The following is a 9,144-nucleotide window of genomic DNA, read 5'->3' as shown; positions in this document are numbered from 1 at the left end:
AAAAGGTAGCTACTTTTTTGCATGGACCTCAAGTATATTGTAGTATAGAGGTGGAATTTAAGGAAAGGTATTAAGCAGGCTATGTTTTAGCTTATGGGCAAGTAATAAATTGTATCATTTATATTGAATGTATCATAGATAAGCTGCTATATAATGATTGCCACTTCAGATAGCTGTGAAATTAGGTGATTAACTAGTTGTTACTTAACCTTTTAATTTCTGTATAAGTCTAATTACATAAAATAGAAGTTGGGGTTCTGATTTTTTACTTTGCTTATCCATTTGGAGTGTCGTTGTAACTACTGTATTGTAAATGATGGCAAATAATTGCATATGTTAAAAAAATAGTGTTATATTCTAAAAAAATAAAAAATAAAGTTACAAACAAAAAAACAAAAAACAAAGTCCACTGAAATCAAATGGAAATCTGGAAAGGATTTGATGAAGCATTCAAGTCAAACATAGAATAAATCCAGCAGGAAGAGATAGTGTGAGGAACTGGAGAGCTTTTTCACCTGGTTTATTGTCCAGATGCAGGTGAGTTAGGAGAGATGATATTTGGCCAGATCCATTACACCACTACTTGGTTCTTGATATGGGTGATGAAGAAGGGGAAGGAGAAGAAGAAGAAGATGATGATGATGAAGAAGAAGGATTGGAAGATAGTGATGAAGACAGAGATGAGGATGAAGGTGAAGTAGATGAAGTTGATGATGTGGGGGAGTAAGGAGAGGAGGCTGAAGGAGAAGATGACTAGTGAACACTGATGGATTCCAACCTTCCTTTTTTAATTTTCTCCAGTCCCTGGGAACAACTTACAGTCTTTTTTTTATTCTTTTTCCTCCTCCTTTTGTGCTGCCCTGTTTTTTTGAAGTCTCTTTTCTCTCCTTTTTTTACATTATTTTTTTAAATTATTTATTTATTTTTGATAGAGTGGGGGGAGAGAGAGAACGAGCAGGGGAGGAATAGACAGAGGGAAACACAGACAGGCTCCGTGCTCAGCTGTCAGCACAGAGCCCAATGTGGGGCTCAAACCCACCAACCGTGAGATCATGACCTGAGCCAAAGTTGACTGAGCCACCCAGGTGCCCCTCTTTTCTCTCCCTTTATACCATGGTTCTTGACTTATTTTGGGGGGGAAATGCCTTGAGCAGAATACTGTGGGAAAAGAATCTCTATCCCTTTCTTTTCCGAATTCATTTTTATCCCTTCCTGTCTCAACAGAAACTTTATGGAATCAACACCATTGTACTCTGGGAAAAATGAAAAATGTTCTGCCCCCTTAGCTCTGCTGGGAGCTGGAGGGTGCTAGGCCCCTGTGTAGTAGTGCATAGAATTCTGGTGTTTTTCCTCCTTTCTCTGTCTATTGGGCTCAGAGATCACACTGTGTCTCTACGTGAATATGAACAGTTAGTATTTACCAACACACATCTGCTTTCTCTTGTTTAAAAGAAGGAAAAAAAAAACTTTAAAAATCAGGTTATAGAAGGGGGGGTTTGAGAGGTTTGAGTGAGTTAAGTGGGCATTTTGACAACATGGCTTCTCCTTTGCCAGGTTTAATTGTGATGTTTAATGGGCACCCTTGCAGTTGAAGATGACACTTTTAAAATAAAATTCTCTCCCAATGATGATTTGAGCCCTGCTACTTGATAGGAGAATCGGCAGAACCTGTAAAATCTTATTTGAAATTGACATTCTCTTGTAATTTTGTTCTGGCTTATTTTTAAATTTTCTTTTTGTTTCACCAGAAAGGAAAGATGGTGCTCAGTTTTAAATGTTTAAAGTGTACACATTGCTTTGTTACAGTAAGACTAAATGGGTACACACGAAAAAATAAAGTGAAAGCTTTTATTTTGAGATGAAAGCAGATTCACATGCAGTTGTAAGAAACAGAGAGAGTTCTCTTTGGACTCTGTGTCTCCCTCTCTCTCTGCCCCTTCCCTGTTCATGCTCTTTCTCTCTCTCTCAAAAATAAATAAATATTAACACAAATTTAAAAAAAAAGAAATATAGCTCATGTATACTTTATCCAGCTTTCTCCAATCATAGTATCTTAAAAAACTATGGTATAATATGACAATCAAGATTGACATTGAGACAGTCAAGGTATAGAATACTTCTGTCACTGCAGGTATTCCTCCTGTTGCCATTTTATATACACACACTTCCCACCTGCCCCTACTCTCCTGCAGCTGTTTTTCCATTTTTATAATTTTGCCATTTCAGTAGTATTTTCTATATATGGAGTCATGTGCTATGTAATGTGCTGGAATTTGCCTTTTTTACTCAGCTTAGTTTCTCTGGAGATTCATCTAGGCTGTTGTGTGTATCAGTTCACTTTTTTTTTTTTTTATTGCTGAGTAGTATTCATCCTATGGATGTATGGATGTACTATAGTTTGTTTAACCATTGGTTGAACAGCAGCTGGGTTTCTCCAGTTTTGAGTAAAAACACCATGAACATTTGTATACAGGTTTTTGTGTGAACATAAGTTCTTTATTTTTCGGTGATGAATGCCCAGTAGGTGATCACCTAGTTGCATGTTTAGTTTTTTAAAATACAGAAACTGTGGCTGTTCTGTTTTATATTTTCATGAACAACATGAATGATCCAGTAGATTCTCTTCACCTTTGCCAGGATTTGGTGGTGTCATTATTTAAAAAAATATTCTTGGGGGTCACCAGGTTGCTCAGTTGGTTAAGCATTGGACTTCAGCTCAGGTCATGATCTCACGGTTCATGACTTCGAGCCTCATGTCAGGCTCTGTGCTGACAGGCTGGAACCTGCTTCAGATTCTGTGTCCCCCAAAAGAGGTGGTGGTGATGGTGGAGGGCACTTAAGGAGAAGAGCACTGGGTGTTGTAAGGAAAACAATTTGACAATAAAATATTATGGAAAAAAAATAAAATGATGACTACATGATCAATATTTAAAAAAAAAAGATTCTGTGTCCCCCTCTTTCTCCGCCCCTCTCCTGCTCACACTCTGTCTCTCTCAAAAATAAACATTATTTAAAAAAAAATTACTTAGCCATTCTGTTAAGTGTGTTATGATATATCATTGTGGTTTTAATTTGCACTTCCTGAATGACAATTGATATTAAAATTTTTTCTTGGGCTAATCTGCCATCTGTCTTTTGGTGAAAAATACATGCTTCTTCATGTCTTTTGTCCAGGTTCTAATTGGATTATTTGCTTTTTTTTTTTTTTTTTTTTTACCAGCGAGTTGACAGAGTTCTTTATATTTTGTTGATACTAAGCTTATGTTGAACATGTGGTTTGCAAGTAGTATTTCCTCCCAGTCTAAAGCTTCTCCTTCCATCCTCTTCACAGTTTGCAGAGCAATTGTTTTAAAGTTTGATGAAGATCAATTGATAAACTTTTCCTATTTTGGGTTGGTGTCACATCTAAGATCTCTGTGCCTAGCTTTAGATCTTGAAGAGTTTCTTCTATTTTGATTCAAATCTGTGATCCATTTGAGTTAATTTTTAAAAAGGTTTATTTATTTTGAGGGAGAGAATGTGAGTGTGTGAGCAGGGGAGGGGCAGAGAGAGAGAGGGAGAGACAGAATCCCAAGCAGGCTCTGTGCTATAAGCCCAGAGCTGGAGGCTGAGCTTGATCGCAGGAGTTGTGAGATCATGACCTGAGGAAGACCCTTAGCCACTCAGGTGCCCAGAATTAAATTTTATATTAAGGTATGAGACTTAGGCTGAGGTTCATTTTTTTGGCGTGTGAATGTCCACTTGCTCCAGCGCTGTCTACTGAAAAGCTAACTTTACTCCGTTGAATTGCTTTTGTACTTTGTTAAAAGTTCTTTGAATATACTTGTATGGTTCTATTTCTGAGTTCTCTATTCAGTTTCACTGATGTACATATCTGTGTTAATTATGCGCAGTCTTGGTTATTGTAGCTGTAATAAACTAAGTTTTAAAATTGAGAGACTGATTCTTTCTGCTTTTTGTCTTTTTTGAAATTGCGTTAGCTATTCCAGTTCCTTTGTCTTTCCAAATAAGTTGTAGAAAATTGTGTCTATAGAAAAATCTGCTGGGATTTTGATAGCAACTGTGTTAAATGTGTATGTCAATTGAAGGGAATTGATATCTTTATTATGTTGAATCTTCCAGCCTATGAACATAGTATAGCTCTCCCTTTATGTTTTCTTTAATTTCTTTCAAAAATATTTTGTAGCTCTCGGCATCTAAGTTCTGAACATGTTTTGCACACATAGATATTTTATTTTTTAGTGATTGTGATACTGTATTTTAAACTTTTGTGTCTGTGTTCTCATTGATAATATATAGAAATCAAATAGATTTTGTATGTTTGTTTTATATTCTTTGACCTTGCTGACCTCACATATAAGTTCTCAGAGATGTTTTTGTAGATTCCTTTAGATTTTTTTGTAGATAATCATATCATCTACAAATAAGGGCAGTTTAACTTCCTCCTTTATGATCTCTATACTTTATTGCACTGGCCGGGACTTTGAACACTGAGTTTAATAATAAGAATGGTGAGAGCAGGCAGACTTGCCTTGTTCCTGGTCTTAGGGTGGAAGCGTTCAGTCTTTTGCCATAAATATCATGGTAACTGTAGGTTTTTTGTAGTTGCTTTTTGTCAAGTTGAAGAACTTCCCTTTTTTGCTATTTTTCTGAGAGTTTTTAATTATGAATGGATGTTGAATTTCATCAAGTGTTTTTCTGTATTAATAGATATGATCTTATGATTAGTCTTTTTAGTTTATTAAATAGGGTAGATTATAGATTGATTTTTTAATATTGATCAAGCCTTGAATCCCTGGAATAAATGCTACTTGGTTATGTATATAATTCCCTTTATATATTGTTGAATTCTGTTTGCTAATATTTTGTGAAGGATATTTACATGTGTATACAGGAATGATATTGGTCTGTAACTTCCTTAATTTTGTACTGATTTTTTTAATATTAAATTGTTCTTAATGTTTATTTCTGAGCCAGAGAGAGTGGGAGAGGGGCAGAGAGAGGGAGACACAAAATCCAAAGCAAATTCAAGGCTTTGAGTGTCACCACAGAGCCTGACTTGGACTCAAACTCACAAACCACAAGATCATGACCTGAGCAAAAGTCAGGTGCTTAACCAACTGAGCCACCCAGGCGCTCCTTGATTTTTTTTTCTCATTTCTGTATTGGGGTCGTACTTTGTAAAATGAATTGAAAAGTGTTCTCTCCTCCTCTATTTTCTGGAAGAGATTCTGTGGAAGACATTCTGTAGAATTGGTGGTAATTCTTTAAATACTTAGTTGAATTTTCCAACGCAACTACAGGCCTCTGGAGATTTTCTTTTTTGGGAGTCTTCAAATTAAAAATTCATTTCCTTTACAGTTACAGAGCTCCTCAAATTATCTGTTTCATATTAGTGAGTTGTGATAATTTGTGTTTCATAAGAAATTTACCTATTCCATCTAAGTTTCCAGATTTACTGGTAAAAAATTGTTGAGAACGTTCCCTTATTATTGTTCAAATATTTTTAAATCTTCAATGATGTTCCCCTTCTCATTCCTGATTTCCTCATTTCCTGATAAGTTTGGTTAGAGGTTTATTATTATTATTATTATTATATTTTATCTTTTCAGATAACTAGTTTTTGGTTTAAATGCTTTTTCTCTACTTTTTTGGTATGTATTTTCTATTTCTTTGGTTACTTCTCAGGCTTTTATTATTTCTTTTCTTTTACTTACTTTGGGTTTAATTTGCCCTTCTTTTTTTAGGTGCTTAAGGCAGAAGCTAAAGTCACTGAATTGAGACTTTTCTAATATATACATCTAGTGCTATAATTTTTTCTCTAAACATTACTCTAACTGCATTCCAGAAATTTCAGTATGTTGTGTTTTGTTTTCATTAAGTTCAAAATACTCTTTATTTGGTTTCTTCTTTGATCCACGGATTATTTAGAAGTTTTTATTTAATTTCCAAGTACATAGTAAAACCTTGGTTTGTGAGCATAATTTGCTCCAGAAACATGCTTATAATCCAAAGCACTTGTATATCAAAGGGAATTTCCCCATGAGAAATAATGGAAACTCAGATGATTCATTCTGCAACCCCAAAATATTCATATAAAAGTGATTACAATAATGCAATATAATACAAAAGAATTTAAAAAATACAAAATATAAAGAAAAATAACAAATTAACCTGTCATTACCTTTGAAAACCTCCATGGCTGCTGGTGTGAGGGAGATGAGAGAGGAGGGTTATTGTGTAGACAACTTTCACTGTCACTAACAGATTTTGACTACACTACTAATAAACTCTTGTCATATTGGTTTAATGTAACTGGCAACAATAAGGCAGCAGAGGAGAAGGTCTATATCTCTGGGCAGCTTGACCTGGAATGAAGCAAAGTATACCTAACCTTACTCTAGTATGGAAAAACAAAGGACTATCCATAGGTGCTTTGACATGATAAAAATTACACTAGTAGCAGTTGTGAGCACCTTCCAATGTTCTGAAAAATCACTCATTTCTCCCAAACACCATGGCCTGAGACCGAGCATCTAAGCATGGGAGACAATTCTCCCACAATCCCACAGGAAGAAAGAGAGAAGAACCATGGGCTCAGTTGTGATGTTTGGCATCATGTACTACTCATATTGCAAGACATTGCTCATTTATCAAGTTAAAATTTACTAGAAATGTTTCCTCTTCTTGTGGAACACTTGCAGAACAAGTTCCTTGCAATCCAGGGTTTTACTGTGTTTGGGGGATTTTCAAAGGCTTTTCTTTTATTTTAAAGTTTATTTATTTTGAGGGAGGGTGTGTGCACAAGAGAAGTGGGAGCAGAGAGACAGGGTGAGAGAGAATCCAAAGAAGGTTCCACACTCAGCATTGAGCCCTGGGTGCCCCCAGATTTTTCTGATATTAATTTAAAAAATTCCCTGTGGTAGAAGTACATACTTTGTCCAATTTGAACAGTTAAATTTATTTGGTACTGGTGGTGGTGGTGGTGGTGGTCGTGGTGGTGGTGTGTTTGTGTGTGTGAGATTTATGTTTATGTTTCAACACAGAATGTATTTTATCTTGGTAAATCTTTTTTTAATGTTTATTTATTTTTAAGAGTGAGAGAGAGAGTGGGAGTGGAGGAGGGACAAAGAGAGAGAGAGGTAGACATAGAATCCAAAGCAGGCTCCACGCTCTGAGCTGTTAGCACAGTTTGACATGGGGTTCAAACTCATGAACCATGAGATCATGACCTGAGCCAAAGTCGGATGTATGAGAACTTTTCCCAGCAGAAATCTGAGAGATTTGAAGACAGAGGAGAGGTGGGAGAAATTCAAAATGTGAGAGAGTCTTTGATCTTCTGTTGCTGGTTTTGAAAATGGGGGAAGGCAACCATGAGCTCAGATAGTTACTAGAAGTTATAACAGCCCTCAGCTGATAGATAGAAAGCAAATAGACTTTATTTCTACAGTTGGGAGGGTCTCAATTATCCCAACAATGTGAACGATCAAGGAAACAAACACAGAGTCTCAGGAAGGAATATACCATGTAGGCATCTTGATTTTAGCCTGATAAGGCCTGTACCAGTGTTTTCTTGATCAGAACTGTAAGATAATTACTTTGTGTTGTTTCAAGACACTACATTTGTGGTATTTTGTTTTGATAGGAATGGAAAACTAATGTAGACTGTTTACATTTAATGTGATCATTGATTTACTTGGGTTTAGATCTACTTTCTTGCTATTCATTTGCTCTTTGTCTCTTGTGTTATTTGTACTTCTTCACACTTTTCACCCTTCATTTGGATTGAGTAATTTTTATATCATTTTCCTTCTATTTTGGGACTTATTAGCTCTGTGTTTTTTAGTGGTTACTTTATAGCTTATCATACATATATTAAATATATAACAGCCTATCTTAAGTAATATGCCACTTCATATAGTGTTTCTCTTTTACTTGTCTTATCCTATTGAAAATATCTGTTTAAATGTGTCTACCTATACTTGTCAGAACTATTTTGGATACAAGTGGATAGAAATCAGATCCAAAGTAACTTAATAAAAAGTAATGCTCTGGTTGGTCTCATATGTAATATTTGCTAATTCCTGAACAAAAAATGTGGTCATAGGGATAGAGGAACTGATGGGCCAGTCTCGGTTATGGGCCCACTTTTGTGATCAGAATGGCACTAAGTTGATTGCCTCCTGAGCTAACATGAAGTGGGTATAGTTCCTGAAAGATCAGATGATTGGATGGAAAACTATGCTTGACAGAAGAGAAACACTAGAGTTCTCATTTTCCACTACATTTCAAAGATAGACTGCAAGCTCCTATAGGTCACTTTTTAGTTGTTATAGTTGATGTTTTAAATTACTTTTTAAAATGTAAGCAACACATGATTAAATTATCTATATTAAAAATTAAAGCAGCCTCCGTAAGTTTAAAGACCCTCACAGATCACCCCTTCCTAGGAAGTAAACGCTCTACTACTGTCATGAGTATGGTGTACATCCTGTACTATGCATTGACCTAGAATATGTATAGTTTATTTATTTAACATAAAAAGGCATCTAATTGTTCATATTACTCTGCAGCATATCTTTTTTTTTAATTCAACAGATATCTTGTCAATCTATCCATAATATTGCATGTGGCTATACCTCATTCCTTTTAACTTCAGCAGTTGTTGTTTTTTAGCATGCTGCTCATTTGTTTCCTATTTTTCAGTATTGTAAACAATGCTTCCATGAACAACTTTGTGTGTGCCTCATTGTGCATATTGTTAAGTGGTTTTCTAGAGTATGTACCTAGAATTGGAATTTCTGGGTCAAAATCTTCCTGGTTTTAAAATTGTGTTTGTAAGCTCAGAGCCTAGAGCCTGCTTCAGATTTGGTGTCCCTCTCTTGCTCTGCACCTCCCCTGCTCATGCTCTGTCTTTCTCTCTCTTTTTCAAGAATAAGTAAACATTAAAAAAATAAAATAAAATCATGTTTGCTTAAATTTTTTAATGAATAAAAATATTTTTGAATAGGAAGTAAATGGATATGGTAAAAAAAAAATGAAAAGTTTTGTAATGAAAAGTAGTCTCTTTTAGTCTGGAACACTTCCTCAGTTGATGGTTGATGGTCATAAATGTTAAATATTACAAGCCATTAACTTTATAAT

The 9,144-nt window shown here is 35.3% G+C and overlaps 1 pseudogene; it reads left to right on the top strand.

The window, feature by feature from the left end:
• LOC115276527 overlaps positions 1–757 on the top strand; it is a 1,869-nt pseudogene extending 1,112 nt beyond the window's left edge.
• Positions 758–9,144: the final 8,387 nt, after the last annotated feature.

Source organism: Suricata suricatta, chromosome 13, assembly GCF_006229205.1.
Source record: "Suricata suricatta isolate VVHF042 chromosome 13, meerkat_22Aug2017_6uvM2_HiC, whole genome shotgun sequence".
Lineage (NCBI taxonomy): Eukaryota > Metazoa > Chordata > Mammalia > Carnivora > Herpestidae > Suricata > Suricata suricatta.
This window is presented reverse-complemented; position numbering and strand designations above follow the sequence as displayed.